Source organism: Sus scrofa, chromosome 4 (assembly GCF_054392235.1).
Source record: "Sus scrofa isolate SSC_HxYL_T2T_F1_AM1 chromosome 4, Sscrofa_HxYL_maternal_Yorkshire_Landrace_v2.0, whole genome shotgun sequence".
Lineage (NCBI taxonomy): Eukaryota > Metazoa > Chordata > Mammalia > Artiodactyla > Suidae > Sus > Sus scrofa.
Genome location: NC_139386.1, coordinates 82,143,797 through 82,165,580, shown reverse-complemented (window position 1 = coordinate 82,165,580; position 21,784 = coordinate 82,143,797). Strand labels below are relative to the sequence as shown.

The 21,784-nt window shown below is 44.5% G+C and overlaps 1 protein-coding gene across 20 annotated transcripts in view; it reads right to left on the bottom strand.

Moving 5' to 3' along the window:
- ST18 (ST18 C2H2C-type zinc finger transcription factor) overlaps positions 1-21,784 on the bottom strand; it is a 300,959-nt gene that overhangs the window by 177,844 nt on the left and 101,331 nt on the right. For 3 of the 20 annotated variants that reach the window (XM_085022399.1, XM_085022390.1, XM_021089392.2), the window contains exon 3: positions 13,550-13,660. The exons of the other annotated variants lie outside the window; for them this stretch is intronic. The gene's annotated coding sequence lies outside the window, so the exon portion shown is untranslated. The remainder of the gene's footprint in view (positions 1-13,549; positions 13,661-21,784) is intronic. 20 annotated transcript variants of the gene reach the window in all.

The window sequence follows — 21,784 nt, the reverse complement described above, 5'->3', positions numbered from 1 at the left end:
CCGTATGGGAAAAAAGAATGGATATATTTATATGTATGACTGATTCATTTCGCTGTACACCTGAAACTAATACCACATCGTAAGTCAACTATTCTCCAATAAAGTTAAATTTAAAAAAAGAAACCCTGTGTTCCTAGATGTGAAAATGTGTATATTAAAAAGGAAATTATTCTATAAATTTCAAGCAATTCCAATTAAAATGCCAACCAGTTTTTTTTTCATACCAAGTAAATCTGAGAAAAAAATCAGTGTGTGAGTACATATATACAAACACATGTATACACACATACCTATACATGTGAAATAAAAGAGTGGAACATCTGAGAATGAAAATGTATTATAAATTATATTAATTTAAGCAGTTAAATTGAATTTTTCAAATCTTTTGGATCCAGAAATGCTAAGTCTAAAAATTCATCTGAAGGAAATTATTTTACTCAAAAAGACATACGTGTCTATATGTGTGTGTGTGAGTTGATATTTATGTCAAAACTTATAAACAAGCTAAATGAACAGTTATAACCATATTGTTAGATTTAGGATGATTTTTATCATTTTTAGGGCTGCACCAGTAGCATATGGAAGTTCCCAGGCTAGGGGTCATAACTGAGCTGCAGCTGTGGGCCTACCCCACAGCCACAGCAAAGCCAGATCTGAGCGGTATCTGAGACCTACACTGCAGCTCACAGCAACGCTGGATCCCTAACCCACTGAGTGAGGCCAGAGATCAAACCTGCGTACTTGGACTCCCATTCTTCACGCTCATTCCTGCACTGATGCCACGGGATCCCATGCTGTAAGTGTGATCTCCCTCTGCCAGTGGCTCTCAAAGTTGTGGCTCCAGCTTGAATCTCCCCCTGCCCCTCCAGACCTGAGTGCTGAATGGCTTGGTGCCTTTCCTGCAAGGCGTGGCGGGGGGGAGGTGCTTCTCAGAGGTAAGGGGTCCCTAGTTGGTGCCCCTTTCCCCGTTCCTGCCCAAGCCTCGGTCTCCCCAGCTCATTCATGCAGCTGCTCAGGTCACAGTCCTAGAAGCACCCTCCACCCTTCTCTATCCAACCTGTCGGGAAATCTTTCATGTCTTTCTTCAAGACCTGCCATCCATGTCCTATCATCTGTCATCCTGCCATGACGCCCACTCACCACCTGGAGCAAACGCCAAAAAACACGTGGCTGGTCTCCTGGCCAGACCTCACTTCCACCATGGCCTCGTGGCTGTGTCTTCTCCACGTCACAGCCAGAGGGTTCCCTCTAAAGTGTTTCTCAGATAAATCTCTTCTCAAGCCCTCCAAGGCCCTCTGTGGGAACGCCCGCCTCCACACCGATGGCTCCGAGCGACTGGCCTGATGCCCACCCACCAGCCGGGCACATGCCCCCGCGCCCCCGGGCAGTACCGCTGACCCCCCTGCACCCACGAGGCCCTTCCCCACATCCTCACGTCTCTGCTTTTTCTGCTTTTCCAAGAAGCCCACTCTGGCCATCCTAACCGGACCTCCTTACAACCTCCACATCCTAGTCTTAGAAATTCACTTACTCTCTAGGCTTGTGGCCCTGACATTCAGCTGGAGCGCAAATTCCTTAAGGGCAGGGTTTTTTGTTCACTGTGCTGACCAATGTGTAGACGCGGCTGGCACCAAGGAGATGTTCAATGAGCTTGTTCAAAGAACGGATCCATGAAAGCTAAGGTGAGAGCCCTGGGTACCGGGGCGGGGAGAGGGGGGAAGTCCACGCAAGATGCTAAGATGCTTTTTAAAGTATGACGGGACTGAGTTGTACTCTAAGTGGATTAATATGGTAACGACTTAAAGAATAAAGTACTTTGGGGGAAAAAAAAGAGTCAGGACACCTGTTGGAGTATAGTGTCCCAAGAAAGAAGTGAAGGCCTGAAATAGAACAGCTATGGAAGAGCCAGATTTACCTAATTTAATGACTGGTTTAATATGGGAGACAAGAAAGAGGTACCACACATCCAGTATATTTCCCAGTATATTGTTGGTGAGTGACCTGGCCGGTGACGACAAGAATAAACTTCGCTATTTCCCAGAGGGAAAATGCTGGATTTCTAGGAACTTCTAAAGAGTAAGGAGTATATCCCCGGAACTTCTTCTGGAATTTCACTGATGTACAAGAGTCACTTCCCCCTTTCTGAAAGTGTAACTGTGGCCAACATTTCCGAACCTTCTCTTGCAAAGAAGTAAATAGTGCTGCTATCATTTCAAATTATGGTTTGAAGTAAGCCAGACAGAGAAAGGCAAATGTCGCATGATATCACTTACCTGTGGAATCTAAAAAATGATACAAATGAACTTATATACAAAACAGAAACAGATCCACAGACGTGGAAAACAATCTTATGTTTACGAAAGGGGAAAGGATGTTTGGGATCAACAGATACAGACGACTATATATAAAACAGATAACCAACAAGGACCTGCTATATAGCACAGGCAACTCTACTCAATATTTTGATATATCCAATAAGGAAAAAGAATTTGAAGAAAGTAGATATATATGTTTGTATAATTGAATCACTTTGTTGTACACCTAAAATGAACAAACACTGTAAGTCAACTATACTTCAATGAAAATCCTAAAAATTAAAAAAATAAATGTTTGCTTAAAATAAATAGAAGATGTAATTTATTAGGAGGCTTCACGGTAAAGACAGCTCATTTTAAACACATAACAACCTCTCATCCACCCACCACGCTCAGGAAATGAGCCATATCACTAACCCTTCAGAAGTCACATGACTGCTCTATCACCTGCAAATATCGGCTCAAATGCCACCCCTCCCAGGAGGCCGCCCTGGGCGTTCCAATGACAACTGCACCCGTTGACAGTGCCCAGAGCACAGTAGGGCTAAGAGATGTTTGTTGAAGGAAGTGCATTGTATGAATAACTGCAAATTAGCTATTCCTGTCAAGGAAATTTAAATTTGACTCTTTTTGCTTAAAAATATCCCATGTTCTTTTGCATATCTGCTTCCCCCGTAGTTACTCTTTCTTTTATTATTTTTTAAGCACTCAAGTCACACAAGAAGAAATCCTCTTTTTAAAAACGGTCACAGCTAATTCTAACATTTGATGTCCCTCTGAAGCTGGTGTCCTCCTCCAGAATCTGCTCTGCATACTTGTGTACCCATAGATGGACCCATTAAGAATGATCTTGGTGGAGTTCCCGTCGGTGCAGTGGTTAACGAATCTGACTAGGAACCATGAGGTTGCAGGTTCGGTCCCTGCCATTGCTCAGTGGGTTAACGATCCCGCGTTGCCATGAGCTATGGTGTAGTTTGCAGACGCGGCTCAGATCCTGCGTTGCTGTGGCTGTGGTGTAGGCCAGCAGCTACAGCTCCGATTCGACCCCTAGCCTGGGAACCTCCATGTGCCGTGGGAGCGGCCCAAAGAAATAGCAAAAAGACAAAAAAAAAAAAAAAAAAAAAAAAAAAAAGAAGAATGATCTTGGTGTTTTGTGTTTTTTAGTGAAAGGCATCAAGCTGCACATATTGCACAATGGTAAGTGTCTCGCAGCGTATACCTTGATGATCAAGCAGGTAAACCTTAAATTGCTAATTAGAATCTCAACACGTGAACAATCCCACATTTGGTTTTCAGTCATTTCCATGATGATGGGTGTTTAGGTTGTCTGGGCATCACTCACTATGCCTCCCTTTGTTAATGTGTGAGTGTTTTTTTAAAGCTACACCTTTTTTCCTTTATTTATTTTCTCGCAGTTTGATTGAGACATACTGAAACCCAGCACTGCATAAATTTAAGGTATGTAGCATCATGATCTGACTCACACATCATGAAATGACCATGGATGTGACTGAGCATCCATCATCTCCTATTGATAGAAAATAAAAGAAAAAGAAAAAGCCAATTTCCTTGTAATGAAAGCTTTTAGGGCTTACTCTTACCAACTTTCTTTCTTTTTTTCTTTTTTTTTTTTTTTTGTCTTTTGTCCTTTTAGGGCCACACCTGGGGCATATGGAGATTCCCAGGCTAGGGGTCTAATCAGCTGCAGCTGACGGCCTACGCCACAGCCATAGCAACACAGGATCTGAGCCTCATCTGCAACCTACACCACAGCTCATGGCCACGCCGGATCCTTAACCCACTGAGTGAGGCCAGGGATCGAACCCACAACCTCATGGTTCCTAGTCGGATTTGTTTCCACTGTGCCCCGATGGAAACTCTCCAACTTTCATATGTACAGTATAGCAGTGTTAATTATATGTCATGTTTTGCATCCCATCCTTAGGACTGATTTATCTTAAAACTGGAAGTTTGTACCCTTTGACCACTTTCATCCAATTTGCCCCCTACCTGCTGCCTCTGGTAACCACACGCTGATCTCTTTTTCTATGAGCTTGTTTGCTGTTTAAAGTATAAATGCATGTGCAAATATTTCCCATGTGTAAATACCAGGTAGTAGAATTTGCAGGTGATGGGACATGCATATATTTTACATTTGCACAGTGACGGCCAAAACGCCATCCAGGTGTCTGTGCTGGCTTAGACTCCCCTCGGCAACCTACAGCAGGTCTGCCCCAGATCCTCAGCTTCCCTTGACCTTCACAAACTTCATGGTGTTGACAAAACCTGTTATAATTTGAGTCAAATGGATAGTTTTACAACTCTGAGGCTGCCCATAAACATAACAGAGCTCTACATTCATTTAAGCTTTATTTTATGGATTTCTTAATTTTTACAGTTTTCTCTATAAAGACTATGGTTATTTTGGTTTGGTATGATTGTAGACACGTTCTACTTATGGTCAGGATTTTGAACAGAATCTCTTTTTCCCAAGTACATTTCCTAAGTTGCTATCACCCATCTATAGAAAAGCTAATCATTTCTCCCTGGCTAATGTCTTCTTTTCAGAGTTTGTCACCTGGCTCCACCTGTCTCTTCAGCGGTGGCATCTTGTATGCAGTACCGCCCATGTCCTGTTTAAGAAGCTCTTCTCATTTTGTCTTTGCCAGCATGTCTGAGGCTATCGGGAAAGCAGTGGTGAAAAGGAGTCTTCTTGACTTGAATGGGGATTTTCCTAAAGTATCACCTGATCAGGAATTTGGGAAGAGGCCCTTTACCAAGTTAAGAAAGACTTTTTTTCTCTTCCCAGCTCCCAAAGAATGTTTATCATGACTAAGTGTTACATTTTGCAATTAGTCTCTTAATTCAGTGAATTTTGTTAGTATTTGAGAAACCCATCTTTTGCTTTTATGGCTGGTGGGTGGAGGGGTGGCCCCCAAGGGCAAGGCTCACACGGCAGCCCCAGAGGCTGTGAATGGGAGCCCACATGGAGAAGGGGGTCTCTGAGGATATTAGTATAAGGACCTTCTCGTGAGGTCACCTGGCTTATCTGGCGGCCCTAAAACCAATGATAGGTGTCCTTATAAGGAGAAAAGAAGGTGCTGGAAGAGAAAGGAAAAGACTGGAACAACACTGCTGTAGGTCAGGGAGCCAGCAGACCTGGGAGGACAGGGGCCCTGCGGAGGCTCGGGAAGGGATGGGCTTCTGGCCTTGGGCGCTGTGAAAAGACACATTTCTGTTGTTCTGAGCCCCTCGGTTTGGTGATTTGTAACCTCAGCCTTTAGAAACCAACACAGCGCTCAATCCACTCTTCCTTCCTTGGTCATTTTCTCCCACTTTCCTTGGAATTATCTATTTAATTTCTAAAATAAAAGTTCCCAAAATAGTCACTTATTTTTTGATCTTACTTGTTTATCTAATAAGTTCATTTAAGCCTAGAAATTTCCTGTCCTGGGCTCTAGTTGGGCAACAGGGTTGAACACGCAGTTTTAATTGTTTTCTAATTCCAGGTCGTGTGTCATCTCCATTTGACTTTCTTCAGGGGGAGAGTTATTTAGAAATCGTACGTCTATGCAAATTTTTTTTTGTCTTTTTTAGGGATGCATCCACAGCATACAGAAGTTCCCAGGCTAGGGTCTAATCAGAGCTACAGGTGCCCACCTATGCCCCAGCCACAGCAACGCTGGATCCTTAACCCACTGAGCAAGGCCAGGGATTGAACCAACATCCTCATGGATCCTAGTCAGATTCATTACCACTGACCCACAATGGGAGCTCCCAGGTATATGTAAATTTTGACCATATTTTTTTATTGTAGATTTCTAAATTCATGTTAATTGTCAGTGAAAATGGCCTGTAATTAATTTTTTTATTTGTGGGAAATTTTAGTTACGCAAGACAATTTTTTGTCAATTATTTTTGTCAGTGTGTCATGTGTCTGAAATAAATTCATATTTCCTTTTCTTTGATTCAAAGCATTTTTGTGCATATATGTATACACTGGTGAAACATGTCACTCAAATTCCTATAGGGAAGGAGGCTGTGCGATTTTTGTACCCTGGAATTTTTATTATTTAATTTAATTTAATTTAATTTTATTTTGTTTTATGGCCACACCCAAGGCACATGGAAGTTCCCAGGCCAGGGATCGAATCTGAGCTGCAGCTGCAACCTGCACCACAGCTGTTACAACTCCAGAATCTTAACCCCTTGTGCTGCTGTGGGACCTCCACCCTCAAATTTTTAAAACACATAAATGAAATTTAATTAAAAAATAAAAACTAGGATTTCCCTGGTGGCCTAGCAGGTTAAGGACCCAGTGTTGTCACTGCAGTGGCTTGGATCACTTCTGTGGTGTGAGTTCAGTCCCTGACTCAGGAGCTTCCACATTCCATGACACAGACAAAAAAAAATTAAAGAATTAAAGATAAAAACTTAAGCTATATGCTGGGAGAAGATATATGCAAAACATGTAGGTCACAAAGAACTCTTTTTCAGAATTTATGCATAATTCATACAAATTAATACACACACACCCACACACACGTTTTGAAAAGATTAAGCCAAGAACATTAAGTCAATTCACACAGGAAGACACACAAATACCTGAAAAATAGGATGTTCATTTTCTTTTTTTTTTTTTTTCCCTGAATTCTTGTTTTTTTTTTTTTTTTTTTTTTATATTTTCCCACTGTACAGCAAGGGGGTCAGGTAAGATGTTCATTTTCACTAGAGATCAGGGAGGCACTGACACCACAGTGAAAGACGATCGGATTGAAACATTAGAAAGTATCACAACACCAAGTACTGGTGAGGACTCAGGATACAGAAGCTCATACAGCTCTGAAACAGTCTGGTAACGCTGGTCAGGTAGGAGAGATGCACACCCCACAGCCCATCGATTCAGCAGCTGAGATAAAACCTGGAGAAACTCTAGACCACACCCAAGCCGGCCTCCCCCAGGGCACGGGGCTGTAGGCCTGTGTGCGTGGAAACAAGCCCGTGCTCTTCCACGGCAAGGCATCATGGGATTCAGCATCGCTGTAAGGTGATGGGCCAACTCACCTGTGACACCACCTTTCAACACCTTTAAGAGTAGTCCAGGTAACATGGAGCGGAAAATGTTCAAGCTGCAGAAGGATTCCTTCAGCTTGCCACCAATGGAGCAAATTTCCAAAGTCACACAAAAACAGCCCCACATCGTGTGAATGTGTTAATACATGTGTACACGTGTGGGGAAATACAAAAACCCTGGCCGGGAAAGACACACTCCTCCTTCCAGGTGAGGATTTCTTCAGAGGGAGGAAGACAAAGAGTCGGGATCAGGCTGGGACTGTGCAGGACCATCGAACTTCTTTGAGAAACTGTGATCTCAAAGTATTTGGCAAATTGCTCGTGTTTCTTCTGTCTGGGCAGAGGGCATAAAATGTCAGCCCCAGTTTCAGCAACACTTTTCTGGCAATGAACTAGGTTGACGATGAAAACTAGAAAAACATTTTATAAATGTATCGCTATTTAAATCATCTGGACAATTGACTCAGGTTGTTGACAATGTGTTTGTTGTGCTGCTTTGGGCCAAGGTGGGTGAGAACTGGCTGCACACAGTTGTAAAAGGAGAACAGTCCCCTTGTGCCCTGGGGAGCAGGAGCTGCTTTTGTGTGTCTCTAGCATCCCAGAGAGATGTCAGTACAAGCCACCGACTGTATCTCTTGTGACTTTCACAACGCCTCTCGGAAACAGTAGCAAATAATAATAAGTTAATTAACTAAGTCAGCAAATTTTAAATTCTTTTTAAACGATGAAGTATTTTTTTTTTAATTCTTTGTACAGTGAAAGTACATCTCCGCAATGATACTGTGACGCCCCCATACAGCGTCAGAATTACCGATTCTACTGAACAAAGAGGGTCTCTGTTGCTGGAGCTTCACCCAACTCACAGAGCTTCTTCATCAGCTCCTAGATAATTAGGGTCAAGCCATATTTTTTAAAGTTATTAAACTAGACCCAGGGCTTCGTCCCCACATCCTGCCTTCCCCTCGATGCCACTGGGTTCACTGTGATGCTGCTCTCCGGGCACCGTCGATGGGATCAGAAGCGGGTAACAAACAAAGCTGGGCCAATTAAGATTCTTCTCTGAAATTTTTGAGAAAAGATTTTCTGTAATGAGAGAGAATCTTGAAGCGAGCATGGGGGTGCGGGGAGGTCCTGGCAGCCTTGGTGAGTTCTGACCGCCGGTCTCTGCAGCAGCCCTGTCCTCGTCATGGCTCTGCTGGCTCCTAAGACAGTCACATGCTCTCCCAGTGATTCCCTCTCCCCTTTCCAGCCATTTGTGTGTCTTGGGACAGGGTATGTAACTTGTAAAGAACTGCCTTAGTGACTATTCTTACTGGGTTTCATTTATTGCAGGTGCAATAAACAAAAGTAAAATTATAAAAATGAATATCGGACCAGGTTTCTTCACATTAAAACAACTTTATAAAGTCAGACAGAGAAAGATAAATATCATATGATACCACTTACATGTAGAATCTAACAAAAATGATATAAATGAACTTATGTACAAAACAGATTTTGAAAACAAACTTATGGAAGGTGAGCAAGGCAGGGATAAAGGAGGAGTATGAAGTTAACATACATACACCACTAAATATAAAATCCATCACCGACAAGAACCTGGTGTCTAGCACAGGGAACTTTACTCAATAGTCTATCATAACCTGTATGGGAAAAGAATCTGAAAAAGAATGGATATATGTATACATACAGCTGATTCACTTTGCTGTATACCTGAAATTAATACAACACTGTAAATTAACTATATTGCAATAAAAAAATTTTTTTTTCTGCAGCCATGGCATATGGAAGTTCCCAGGCTAGGGGTCAAATCAAAGCTGCAGCTGCAGGCCTACACCATAGCCACAGCGACACAGGATCCGAGAGGTGTCTGAGACCCACACCACAGCTCACAGCAACCCCAGATCCTTAACCCACTGAATGAGACCAAGGATCAAACCCACATCCTCATAGATACTAGCTGGCTTGGTAACCCACCGAGCCACAACAGGACTCCTGCATTCTCTTTCTTATATTATCTTCCATCATGGTCTATCCCAAGAAACTAGATATAATCCCCTGTGCTGTATCACAGGATCTCATTGCTTATCCATCCTAAATGTAGTAGTTTGCACCTACTAACCCCAAACTCCCCAACCATCCCACTCCCTCCTCCTCCCCCTTGGCAACCACAAATCTGCTCTCCACATCTGTGAGGCTGTTTCTGTTCTGTAGATAGGTTCATTAGTGCCATATTTTAGATTCCACGCAAAAAAAATTAATAAAATAAAAATATGAAGAGTTTTTAAATGAAATAGAAACAATTTTAATCCAATAATTACTTTAAGTATACAATAAAGAATAAGTTAAGATAAGGATATATGGCATTACTTCTCGACACCCTTCCATAAAATGTTATCCAACCCAGTATCTACCTAAGGATGAGCTACTTGTTCTGCTGATTCAGAGTTTAGGGTGTTTCAGACTGTGTCTTTGCTCCTTCACCTAAAGGCATTTCTTCCCAGTTGAGTAAATCAAATAAAGCGCTTTGTTTTAATATCAAAGAACACAGAATCACCTTTGACTCTAATTCATTTTAGTTAAAAGCCATCCGGTCAGCAAATTAAGTCATATCCTCCAGCAAAGGAAACACTCACAAGAATTCTTTTACAACAGTGCTGATAAGCATAGCCATAGCTTTGTTGCGTTACTGAATATCTCAAAAAAACTCTGTCTCCTCTGTACCACCCAAGGAATCGGGAGTTATCTCCAGCCAATTGACTGACAGCTGTGTCTTGACCACCAGCCAGGCACTGGGCGGGAGGGGTATGGAGCAGTGATGCCGGGCAGAGGTCCCGAGGTGCAACTCCTTGAAGGAACCTCTAGCCGAGAATCCTACTCCACAAAAAGAGTGGTGCAGAAACTCTGCGGATGGGAGGGAAGGAGCTGGGTTCTATACACCAAAGCAATGCATCTAGAACAATGATTTTTTAAAATATTCGTATGAAGCCAGGAGAGGCTATGAAGCAAGGGGTCTCGACTGCCCCCCTTCCCTCAACCACAGATGCACCATGTGATCTGTGCCTAAGTCCCACTTTGTCACATACCTGCTTTATTACTTAGAAAAACCTATGCCATATCTTTTTCTATGGCACCAGCTGCAGAGATGACGCCATGCCCTGTTCTAAGCAATAAAGCTGACTGTAGCAAAACTAGATTTAAAGCCCCAATGATCCAAAAGAGGAATGTAGACCTCTCTGGTGAAGGCACCAGGAAAAAGGTTTGGAAAATAAAGGTGAGCATAATTTTTTTAGGTTTTGAATGCCAGGACAGGGGACTTAATTTTTATGCAACAGGGAACCAACAGAAAGTGGAAAGCATGATCCATGTAACTTTAGGAAGATGAACCAGCCTGCAAAGTACAGAACAATGGTGAGGCCAAGAAGCAGAGAGAGAGAAGTGAGTCGGACATGAGGACTGCAGCAGAGGTCCAGGGTGGGGACAGCATAGAAAGAGAAAAGGAAAACACGACAAAGACCAGTGGAAAGAAATCACTGTAACACCTGGTGAACTATTTCCAGCCCCAAGTGGCTGGGAGAATGATGGCACCACTAAGAGAAACAGGCAATCCTGACGGGGTCACGTGATGAAGAATTAGCCCTGCATCCCAGCCTAGAGAGTCTGTAAGTGCCTGACTCGTACTGCTTAGGATGGAGCTGGAAGAATATGTGTGCATGGACTGGACCTGAGAGTGGCTAATTCCTGGTATTACTATGGCTAAGAATGATGCAGACCTAGAAAGAGAAAGACAAATACCATATGATATCACTTATATCTGGAATCTAATATATGGCACAAATGAACTTTTCCACAGAAAAGAAAATCATGGACTTGGAGAACAGACTTGTGGCTGCCAAGGGGGAGAGGGAGGGAGTGGGATGGACTGGGAGTTTGGGGTTGATAGATGCAAACCATTGCCTTTGGAATGGATAAGCAATGAGATCCTGCTGTGTAGCACTGGGAACTATATCTTGTCACTTATGATGGAGCCTGATAATGTGAGAAAAAGGAATGTATACATGTATGTGTGCCTGGGTCACCTTGCTATACAGGAGAAAATTGACAGAACACTGTAAACCAGCTATAATGGAAAAAATTTAAAATATATATATATATATATAAAGAATGATGCAGACCTGTAAGTACCACAAGTCCACATCCTGAGTCTTAAATACAAACATGTCCTCTGTCATTTTAGTTGACATTACAGCACACTAGTAAATTAACATCATGTAATTTTCAAAAAGAGACAGCCAAAAGAGGACAGAGAATAATGCCCTTGTATTTTAAGCTCAGGGAAACCTGACTGGTCTTCAGTACCTTGATCGCAAAATTCTCTGGTTCTTTAACTTCCCTGCTCCCAGACCCACGAGCCAGGACTCTCTACCCAGATGCGTTCCAGGCAGGACTCTGCTCTCTGGTTTCCTTTTCTGCTCTTTCCCCCTCATTTAGGAAGAACTAAAGATCTCAAAAGAAACTGAAGTTTTGAAAAGAAAGATCCACGAGGGCCACTCAACTTCCCAAATAAATTCATATACACACAACTCACAGCTGGCCAACTTAACACTTGCTTGTTGGCATCCTCAACAAACCTTGTGTTTCCCTCAAATATTCCTTTTCAACATATCCAAATAGCAGCACTAAACTGAGAGAGCCTTAAAGAACACCTGGTCATTTTGTCAAACCTTAGGTTAAATCCTAACCTGATTTCAGGAGTTCCCGTCATGGCTCAGTGGTTAACGAATCCGACTAGGAACCATGAGGTTGTGGGTTCGATCCCTGGTCTTGCTCAGTGGGTTAAGGATCCGGCATTGCCATGAGCTATGGTGTGGGCCGCAGACGCAGCTCGGATCCCGAGTTGCGTGGCTGTGGCGTAGGCCGGCGGCTATAGCTCCAATTAGACCCCTAGCCTGGGAACCCCTATATGCCGTGGGAGCGGCTCTAGAAAAGGCAAAAAAAAAAAAAAAAATCCTAACCTTATTTCAGATTCTCATACTTATTTACCTGTGTGTGTGTGTGTGTGTGTGTGTGTGTGTGTGTACATACATGCATATACATACATGTATATATGGCACAGACAAAATTTTAGAGACCCCCTATACCTCTCCAAATTCAGCAGACATTTCCAACAGTTTACTCTTCTGACCATGCAGTATAAATTCCAAAAAAGAGACTAAAATTTGGTTGCCAAGTTCCTGCCCTACACCAGTTCCAGGTCCACGGTGGTGGGGACTGGATTCCACATGTAGCAGCAGGGGGAGAAGACCAAAGGGTGGTAAGAGCTGGAGACAGGAGAATTTACTACAGACAGGGGCACAGAATGCTCAGAGCAAGGCTTTTCTGGCAACTCTAGGTGCCGCCATGTAGAAAACATTCATCGGCATGACCTTTGGTTTAGCGTAGGACGTTTACATGATGGGGCAGAGCTGCAGGGTTCACATTTGCAGGGATGAAAGATGCATAGTTACAAAGCCCATTCTCATTAAAAGGGCCACTAGCAAGCTCTCCACTAGTCAGGTAAGGCTATAGGCATATTACAAATTCAGTAACACAAGGCAAAATCAATGGCACTTCTTTTCCCAATAGCAAAGCATGAAGATGTATATTTTCTAGCTGGAAAGTGATAATCATGGGAAATTTACGGGAGGGACATCTGAAAGGCAGCATGAAGGCCTGGAAGCCAGAGGGAGCTGCACGATTTCATAAATACTGAAAAAGTGATTGCAAACCTCCCACCAAGCCCATTATGCGTGTCAGAACTCGGGAAATGTGAGGACCGTGATTTAACGCCTGAGGTGGTGACTGCCAAGAATGAACATGTCCCCGTCTCTCGTCTCTCACGGGACTGAGGGAACCGTCCCAGGGCCGGTAGCAGTCAACCAACAGCCCAGGGAGAGTCCCCGGGCCCAGCACGCAACGAGGATGCTCTCGGAAGGAGCCCAAGGTCTCCGCCTGGGCCCGGGCGGTGCAGCTGCTCAGTCCCCACTGGCCGGCACCCCCGCAGCCACCTCGCTGGGGGCCGTGGGCGGAGCAGCGGCTCTTCCGTCTGCCTTCTTCCCGCCCCGCGGGGCCCCTCCCGGGAGGGCAGGTCGGCGCGGGCACGAGCTGCGGCTCCCGCCTACCTCTTGGACCGATGCCTCTGGCGAGACTGACCAGGCCTGAATCCTGTCCAGCCATCTCCTCGCACCGAGAGAGACACTGTGTATAGAACCACTGGGCCTGATTCCACCTGCCTGAGGAGAAGAAAAGACACCACAACGATGTTTTTAAAGCGAAATCTCCGTGAGTGGCAACTCAGAGGTCCCAAATCTCTGGTTACTGGGTCCGCTTGGCATCTCGCTGGTTCGGCGGTGCAGCTCCGCGATGCGGGTTTCCCAGCAGCGTTGTTCTGCATATTGTTTTAGACACAGTGCCATTACAATCACTCGCAATTGACCAGTAATTGTCGCAGAAGCAGGCCTCCCCCTGCCAGTGCCACCCAGTCTCTGGACGACACCCAGCTGCGAGCGGGAAGTTCCAGAATCCAATCAAAGCGCAGCCCCCTCCGCATCCAGGTTCCTCGTTAGGAAGGTGAGCCAACACGCTTCCACCCGCTTCCCCCTGTCCCCGCACAGACACAAAGGCTCCATTTCAGCTGCGACTCAGGCCCCGAAATGCCTCTGGAGGAAAACTCCAGGGGAGGTTCGGCTGGAATCATGAATTCCTGTTCGGGGAGCTTGCTTTTGTGACTGGCTTCTTACTGAAGGGGTGTGTAAACCCACATCCCGTCTGGAAAATGGAAACAGCAAGGTTTACTCTCAGGAAGGTGAGGATAATCTTAACTCAAGAAGCAAAGCTGAAGCAAAAAGGCAAGCATCCTCTTGTCTCAGCAAAGAGGGAGCTTCTGTGATGATGGCCCTTCTGACGGTGTGCTGCGGTCGGGCAGAGCGGATAGGCACTACTGTGTGTGAGATAGATAAGCAACAAGAACCTGCTGCACAGCCCAGGGAACTTAATCCTCTGCGATAACCTATGTGGGGAAAGAATGTGAAAAGGAATGGGTACATGTATAACTGATTTATTTTGCTAACACAACTTTGTAAATCAAATATACATCAATAAATTTTTTTTGGAAAGTAAGAGAGCAGCCGTGGGCAGAAGGGCTTGTGAGGAGTCACCTGACTCTTGGTTTTTGATCACACGTGCATATCTCACAGGGAAAGTGCAGACACAAACCCTACACTCACGAGGCCTCACTCCATCTCCCAAGCTAAGCAGTCGCCGCAATGCAGAGTAACAGCAACAGAGTGAGAACTTAGCAGCAGGCGGCCTCTGCCAGCTCCCTGACCTGCTCTGTGCAAAACGGCATTAATGGGACAAGTGTCACATCACCTGGTCATGAGGTTTGGGCGGAGCAGGTGCTCGTCCAGGGCCACTCCATGCACCCATCACAATGGCGGAAGCATCCATAACTGGTGGGTGGTGACTGCTTTGAGACCTGACATGTGTGGCAGCTCATATCCGTGGTTGCTACGTGGTCTTCAGCCCCCAGAATTTGCAAAAGCCAGAGGATGTTTGAACCACAACCCAGCTCTGCCACCCAGGTCGGGCGAAGCCGGCCCTGAGGCTCACTCTGGGCAGCACTAAGGCCTCCAGCACACGTGCACCACACAGTGGCTGCACACATGTGACTTCACACACCCTGAAGAATGACAGCCCTGCAAGTGGGGTACATGTGGATGCAGGGTGCAGACTGCGGCGGATAAACGGGAGTTTCAGGCCTGCTGGATGGAGGGTGCATCACGCCCACCTTGTTACAAGGGGACTGCTTCATAGGACAGAACTTTCCCCACTTCACTGCTTCTGTAATGCCGCCTTCCATGCCCTAATAGTCATTTATTTCAGTTCTATGTTTCCCCTTTGGTACTAATTTAGCTTTCTTCCTCCCACAGAACACAGCCCAATGACTGAAAAAAATGAGAGGATCTTTAGAGGGATGCTGTGGGGGTGGGGGTGGGGGTGGGGTGGGGTGAATAGTAACAACTGACCGGCCTTTCAGAGCTGAAGGTGATACCTGTCCCTGTTGTGTGCAGGTGCAGGCCTCCTGGGCACCTCCCACCGGCGTTAAGGACCAGGCAGGGCCCTCTCCAGGAACATGCTTGGTTGTGAACTCCTGACTCTCTATGGGAACCCTGATCCTACAACAGCTTCCCCCAGAGGCTTAATGGGGTTCATCCCCAACCCCCTGCTTCCCCTCAGCTGGAGGGTGAACACCCTGCCTGCCAGGAAGAGCACTTAGTTCCACTGGTGGGTGTGTGTATGGGGCTCTGAGGTGCAACTGTCTGCTCGTTGTCATGTGTGTGTGCGTGTCTTATAAATGCCTGAATGTAACAGAGCCCTGTTCTGAAACATGAATGGCAAACATTAAAAGCGATCTTAAAGTATGCATTTGCCCGAGGAGCCAGAAGGAATTTTACATCATTTTCTTTATGTGTCTCGTAGATTAACATTTCCTTTATGTTAATGTGCAAGTTTATTATTCTTGTTATCTTCATTTAATGTCCTAAGGCACCAGGTGAGATGATTTTGTGGTTTTAATGATCCCTGGCAGAAAGTATACATGAGGGTCACTCAGGACAGCCATCTCTTTGAAGGCATTTTGCCAAAAGAGCCTGGAGTTAATTACTTAATACTGGGAAATCCCCTGCCAGTCCAGCTTTGAGAGACAAAAGAAAATAATAATAATAGTAGGAGTCTTCTAGGCTGTAGGCCAACACACCTCTTCTGCAAAAATTAAAAGCCTAATCGGACTCTGATATCAATGGCCCTTTTGCAAAGAGTAGCTAATACAGAATTCACTATATGGGTACAGTTACTTTCAGGTACAGTATATATGGTGTACATCTCAATCTCTCCTATAACAAATCACATTGGTGGCTGTGTTGGAGTCTGTGTGGATTCAACACAGCTTCCAGGATCATGATGTCACATTGGGGCAGGCCCTGTGCTCACCTGACATGTGACACCTGAGCAGGAAGAGAGCAGCCCGACTTTACCTCATGGTTCAAGAGTCAGGTGATGGGCAAAGGACTTGGCCGGGGGCGGGGGGCACTGAATGGCCAAGGGTCCTCTGATACTTCTAGCAACCCTGGCATGTGCTATGTCTCAGCCGAGACCAAGACAGAACAACCTAGAGGCAGTGAGAGAAGAAGAGAGTGGGGGAGGGGGAGGGGACAACACACAGAAAGAACCAGAACTGGGGGGCGGGGGGAGTGGGAGCTTCTGGTATAACTCAACCCCTCCACTGGCTGCTGCTTGAGAACTGTTTCCCTGGCTGCTGTTGCCGTGCAACTGCTCCCACGATGAGCCGACTTGATTTTCTTCCTCTGTTCCTCCCTCTCCGTTAACCTCCTATTTGCCGAGCCGTCGGGGAGCCCACAGTGGCTGGAGGAGGGAAGTGCCCTCACATGTCACATAACACCCTGGTGCCCTGGAGGTTCCAGGATAGAGATAAATAACTATGCGTATTTATAGCCTATATATTTATACATAAACTTATGTCTTCAGTTATGGTTCTACAGTATGCTTCTATGTTTACTTATATTTGTGTGTAATATTTATGTTACATAATACACATCTCCTAAATCACTCTAGGGCCCAGGTAAATAGGCGTGGATTTATTAAGAGGTCACCTCCTGACCACTTCGCATACGTGCACACACACAGGTACACACACAGGTACTCAGGTACACGGGTAGCCTATCTCTGGAGAGAGACATGAAGAGGGAGGAAGCATAAGTTTGGGGACATGTATGTCTACACGTACGAGTCACAGCTTCACAGTAGTACATTTAGTGAGTGGATGGATGATAACACACTGGCACAGTGACGACTCTGACCAAACGTTGCCCCCAGTCACAGACCATGTGAACCACAGAGGGGAATTGGATGCTAGAGCCCAAATTGTCATCCACGACCCTCCTCCACCTGCTTAGCCAGAAGAGAGACTCAGCTCTGCTCTGAGCCAACCACACTCAACCGCTGCAAAGAGAAATGTGAGGCACGTATTTGGAAGGATTAAAGAGGAAATTCTTCCCCCTAAGGTATCTAAAATGTCTCTTAAGGGAAAGTTTGCTGCATTTTCTTGTGTGACTAATCATTCTACCAGAACAAGACTCTCTTCGCATTTTCTATTAAGAAAAAGGAAAAAAAAAAGTTAAATAGAAGAGACAGTGGCTGAGAGGACCCCACTGAGAACTCTTTAAAGAAAGTGACCTGCTCAGTGGGGGGCATCTGTATTAGACAATTAGTCAGACTCTTCTCAGCTAGGTGCCACTGGGCTGTATGAACAGGTTGTAGTTATGGTTGAAAAGAGACAAGGAGAAGATGATTTGAAAGAAGAGAATGCTGAGAACAATAGGGTTCTTGAAAAGAGCAAAGGACAGAAAAAGGCAATGTCAAATCGAAGTCAGAGAGAGAAAGTCCAGGGGGTGAGGGAGAATAGACAGTTTCCGGGAAAGACAGAGGGACACACTCTTTTAGTTCTTTCTTCACATTTTTTATAAACTTTGAAACTGTGGTCACTTTCACGGAGAACTGTTGTGCACAAAAGGTAAATCCTTCGGCCCCAGGAAAGGAAGACTCCCCGGCTGCTAAAACTTGGCTACACCAAACAGAATATCTTGCTTCTAAGCTATTCTATAGGACAATCTACAGATTATTAACAATTGCATTCCTTATAATTTTCATCACAGCAAATAGGCAAGTTTCTGCAAGGCCTTAGAAGAAGCCGAGGGCCACGTATCTATAAAAGGGAGTTATTTTTGGGGTGTGGGTGACCTCATCCCAGGAGAAGCCCTTGTCAACCTCTCAGATATCACCATGGAGGGCAATAAAACTGAACGTACGTGGCCTGAAGACAAACATCTCTTGTACCTTTAAAATTTTATTTTATAGTCTCTGCAAAATATTTGATGTCATGGAATACCTGCCTTAGTAAAAATAATTTGAACCCTTCTTCCACACTTTAGTGACCAGCTTATCTCTACCTGCTTCCTTCCTTCTCTGACTTAATAAATACATAAACACAAATTTTCGCTAAAACAATCACATTTGACAACATCTTCTAATTTGTCTGTGTTTCAATTGATTATATGATTTAAAGTGTGAAGGAAAAATATTATGTCACCTGATTTACAAGTTCTTAAAAGTGCATCTTTGACTGAACAGGAAAACATCCAAATGTATAACTCATTTCTTAGAATATTCATAGAAAAATCATTCTCCCTCCTAAAAATGTGGATCAGGTGATTAAACTACTAGAGAATTTAAATTTAGTCACTGAGGGAGTTCCCATCATGGCTCAATGGTAACAAACCTGACTAGTATCCATGAGGATGCGGGTTCAGTCCCTGGCCTCTCTCAATGTGTTAAGGATCCAGAGTTGAGCTATAGTGTAGGTCAAAGATGTGGCCCAGATCCCACGTTGCTGTGGTTGTAGTGTAGGCAGGCAGCTGTAGCTCTGATTCAACCCCTAGCCTGAGAACTTCTATATCCATGGGTGCAACTCATGGGAGAAAATAGTTTCAAACGATACAACGGACAAGTGTTTAATCTCTAGGATATACAAGCAACTTATACAACTCAACAGCAAAAAAGCCAACCACCCAATGGAAAAATGGGCAAAAGACCTGAAGCGACCATTCTCCAAGAAAGATATACAGATGGCCAACAAGCACATGGAAAAATGCTCAACATCACTGATTATTAGAGAAATGCAAATCAAAACTACCATGAGATACCACCTCACACCAGTAAGAATGGCCATCATTAACAAGTCCACAAATAACATGTGCTGGAAGGGGTGTGGAGAAAAGGGAACCCTCCTGCACTGTTGGTGGGAATGTAAGCTGGCACAGCCACTGTGGAGAACAGTATGGAGGTACCTTAGAAATCTATACATAGAACTACCATATGACCCAGCAATCCTACTCTTGGGCATATATCCAGACAAAACTTTCCTTAAAAAAGACACATGCGCCTGCATGCTCATAGTAGCACTATTCACAATAGCCAAGACATGGAAACAACCCAAATGTCCATTGACAGATGATTGGATTAGGAAGATGTGGTATGTACACACAATGGGATACTACTCAGCCATAAAAAAGAATGACATAATGCCATTTGCAGCAACATGGATGGAACTAGAGACTCTCATACTGAGTGAAATAAGTCATGATGAGAAAGACAAATACCATATGATATCACTTATAACTGGAATCTAATACAGGGCACAAATGAACATTTCCACAGAAAAGAAAATCATTGACTTGGAGAATGGACTTGTGACTGCCTGGGAGGGGGGGAGGAGGGGGAGGGAGTGGGAGGGATCAGGAGCTTGGGGTTAACAGATGCAAACTATTGCTCTTGGAATGGATTTACAATGAGATCCTACTGTGTAGCATTGAGAACTATGTCTAGATACATCGCAACACAACAATGGGAGGAAAAAATATGTATACATGTATGTGTAACTTGGTCCCCATGCTATACAGTGGAAAAAGTAAATAAATAAATAAATATAAAAAATAAAAATCTAAATAAATAAATTTATTTCATCAATGATATGTAGGCAAATACTGGATTTGGTTTCTTTTTTCCTAGTCTATATGACATTATTCTAGGAAATCATCTTGCCTCATTTCAAAAATCAGTTAAACTATGTCCCCAAGTATTGAGGCTTATGAGGGACTCTAGGACTTTTCCAAAGATATCCATGAAAAAATGTGCTTCCTCAAAGTCACCTCTTGCTCTGTATGTCCCCGTGTTGGTTGTTACAGTTCCTGGGTCTGGATCAAACCAGCTCATGTGCCCTCTGTACCTTGCTCCCAGGGACAACCTCTAAAAACCCCAAGAAGCCCTCCATCCTCCAACACGGCTTCACATCCCAACCAGCAGGGCTTCCCCTGGGCTTCCTCCCACCCCCCACACCACCATCAGTTTCTTTTCTCAGAGGGCAGAGAAGTTCAAATGTTGCCACAATGTATTGGATAAAGAGCGAAATTACAGTATTTGGAAGGAATCACTTGTAAATTGAACTGGAGATCTCAAATTTCTGATTTTTTTTCTGACTTAACACTCTGACACTTTATTTCTAGAATTCTACCTCATTTCCTTAATTCCCCCCCACACTGGGGGTATAAACATCGGCCATATGATGCCTCCCGGACACTCCCTGGTTGCCTAAAATGAACCCTAAACTAACTATGTCTAGATGGAATGTGCACTCTCTATCCAAAACAAAACATAAATTGTTTGAAAAAAATAGTTCTTTCCCAAGGTTCTAGCCTCTAGGCAACAGCATCACCATTTCCAAACCCAGGAATCTTCCATGACGCGTCCCTTCTGGCCAGCAGCCTCAGTTGGTTGGCCATCAGTCTTGAAACGAATTCCTAAACAGCGCTACAATCTTGCCACGTCTGTTCCATCTCTTTCCCTTGATTATTCCGAGCTCCCAGGTCTTTCCTTTAATCCATCCTCCATGCTGCAGCCAGCAAGGGCATATCCCAGCACAAATCTGATCCTTTCACCCCCAGACCAAAATCCTTCAGGAGCCCCCAATCTTCTTTGAATAGAACAAGAATCCTTCAGTGGCGGCCAGGTGATGCCTGCTTAGCCCCTGCTGTCTCTCTTGCCCTGTTTCCGCCGTGCTCCCTTTCTCTCCAGCCCTGCTATCCAGGCTTTCCAAACAACACTCTTTCACAATTATTTAGGTGAAAATATGACGACACAGCAGAGCCCTCTGTGGAGCCAGGTCTGAATTTTCTGCCTTCCGTCGTCGGGAGGAAAGATGAACATAAAGGTGAGATGAAATGAGCTAATGGGAGAAGAAAAGAGCCAAGAAAACCCTTTGATAGCTTTTCCTTAATCCTCTAGGATACGATGCATGGAGAGCTCCCAGGGAAAAACACACTTAAGCAGTGGATGTTTTCTGACAGCTGAGGGTGTGGGTTTGGTTTCTTCTTTCTGAGTTCACAGGAATTCTTGTAGGGACTCACCTCGCCTCACTGTAAGAATCTGCCCCTATGGAATCTCTGACCCAGCCTGCAGTCGTGCACAAGATGTTGCTCCTGCTTTTAAAATACTTTCCTTTTAGGGGAGTTTGACACAAAGGCTGTCTGATGAGCTTAGAACAGGTCAACCAGGGCTTTCAGAATAAGATATTTTCAGGGGCTCACCCACTGAAATATGGGGAAGTCATTGTCAGAAATTCCTTTATTCCAGACCTTTCAAAACCAAGAAAAGATGTTTGTTTTTCAAAAGGTGGCTTAATGATCATTCTTTCTGACATTACGCGATGGAAAGTCAACAATGTG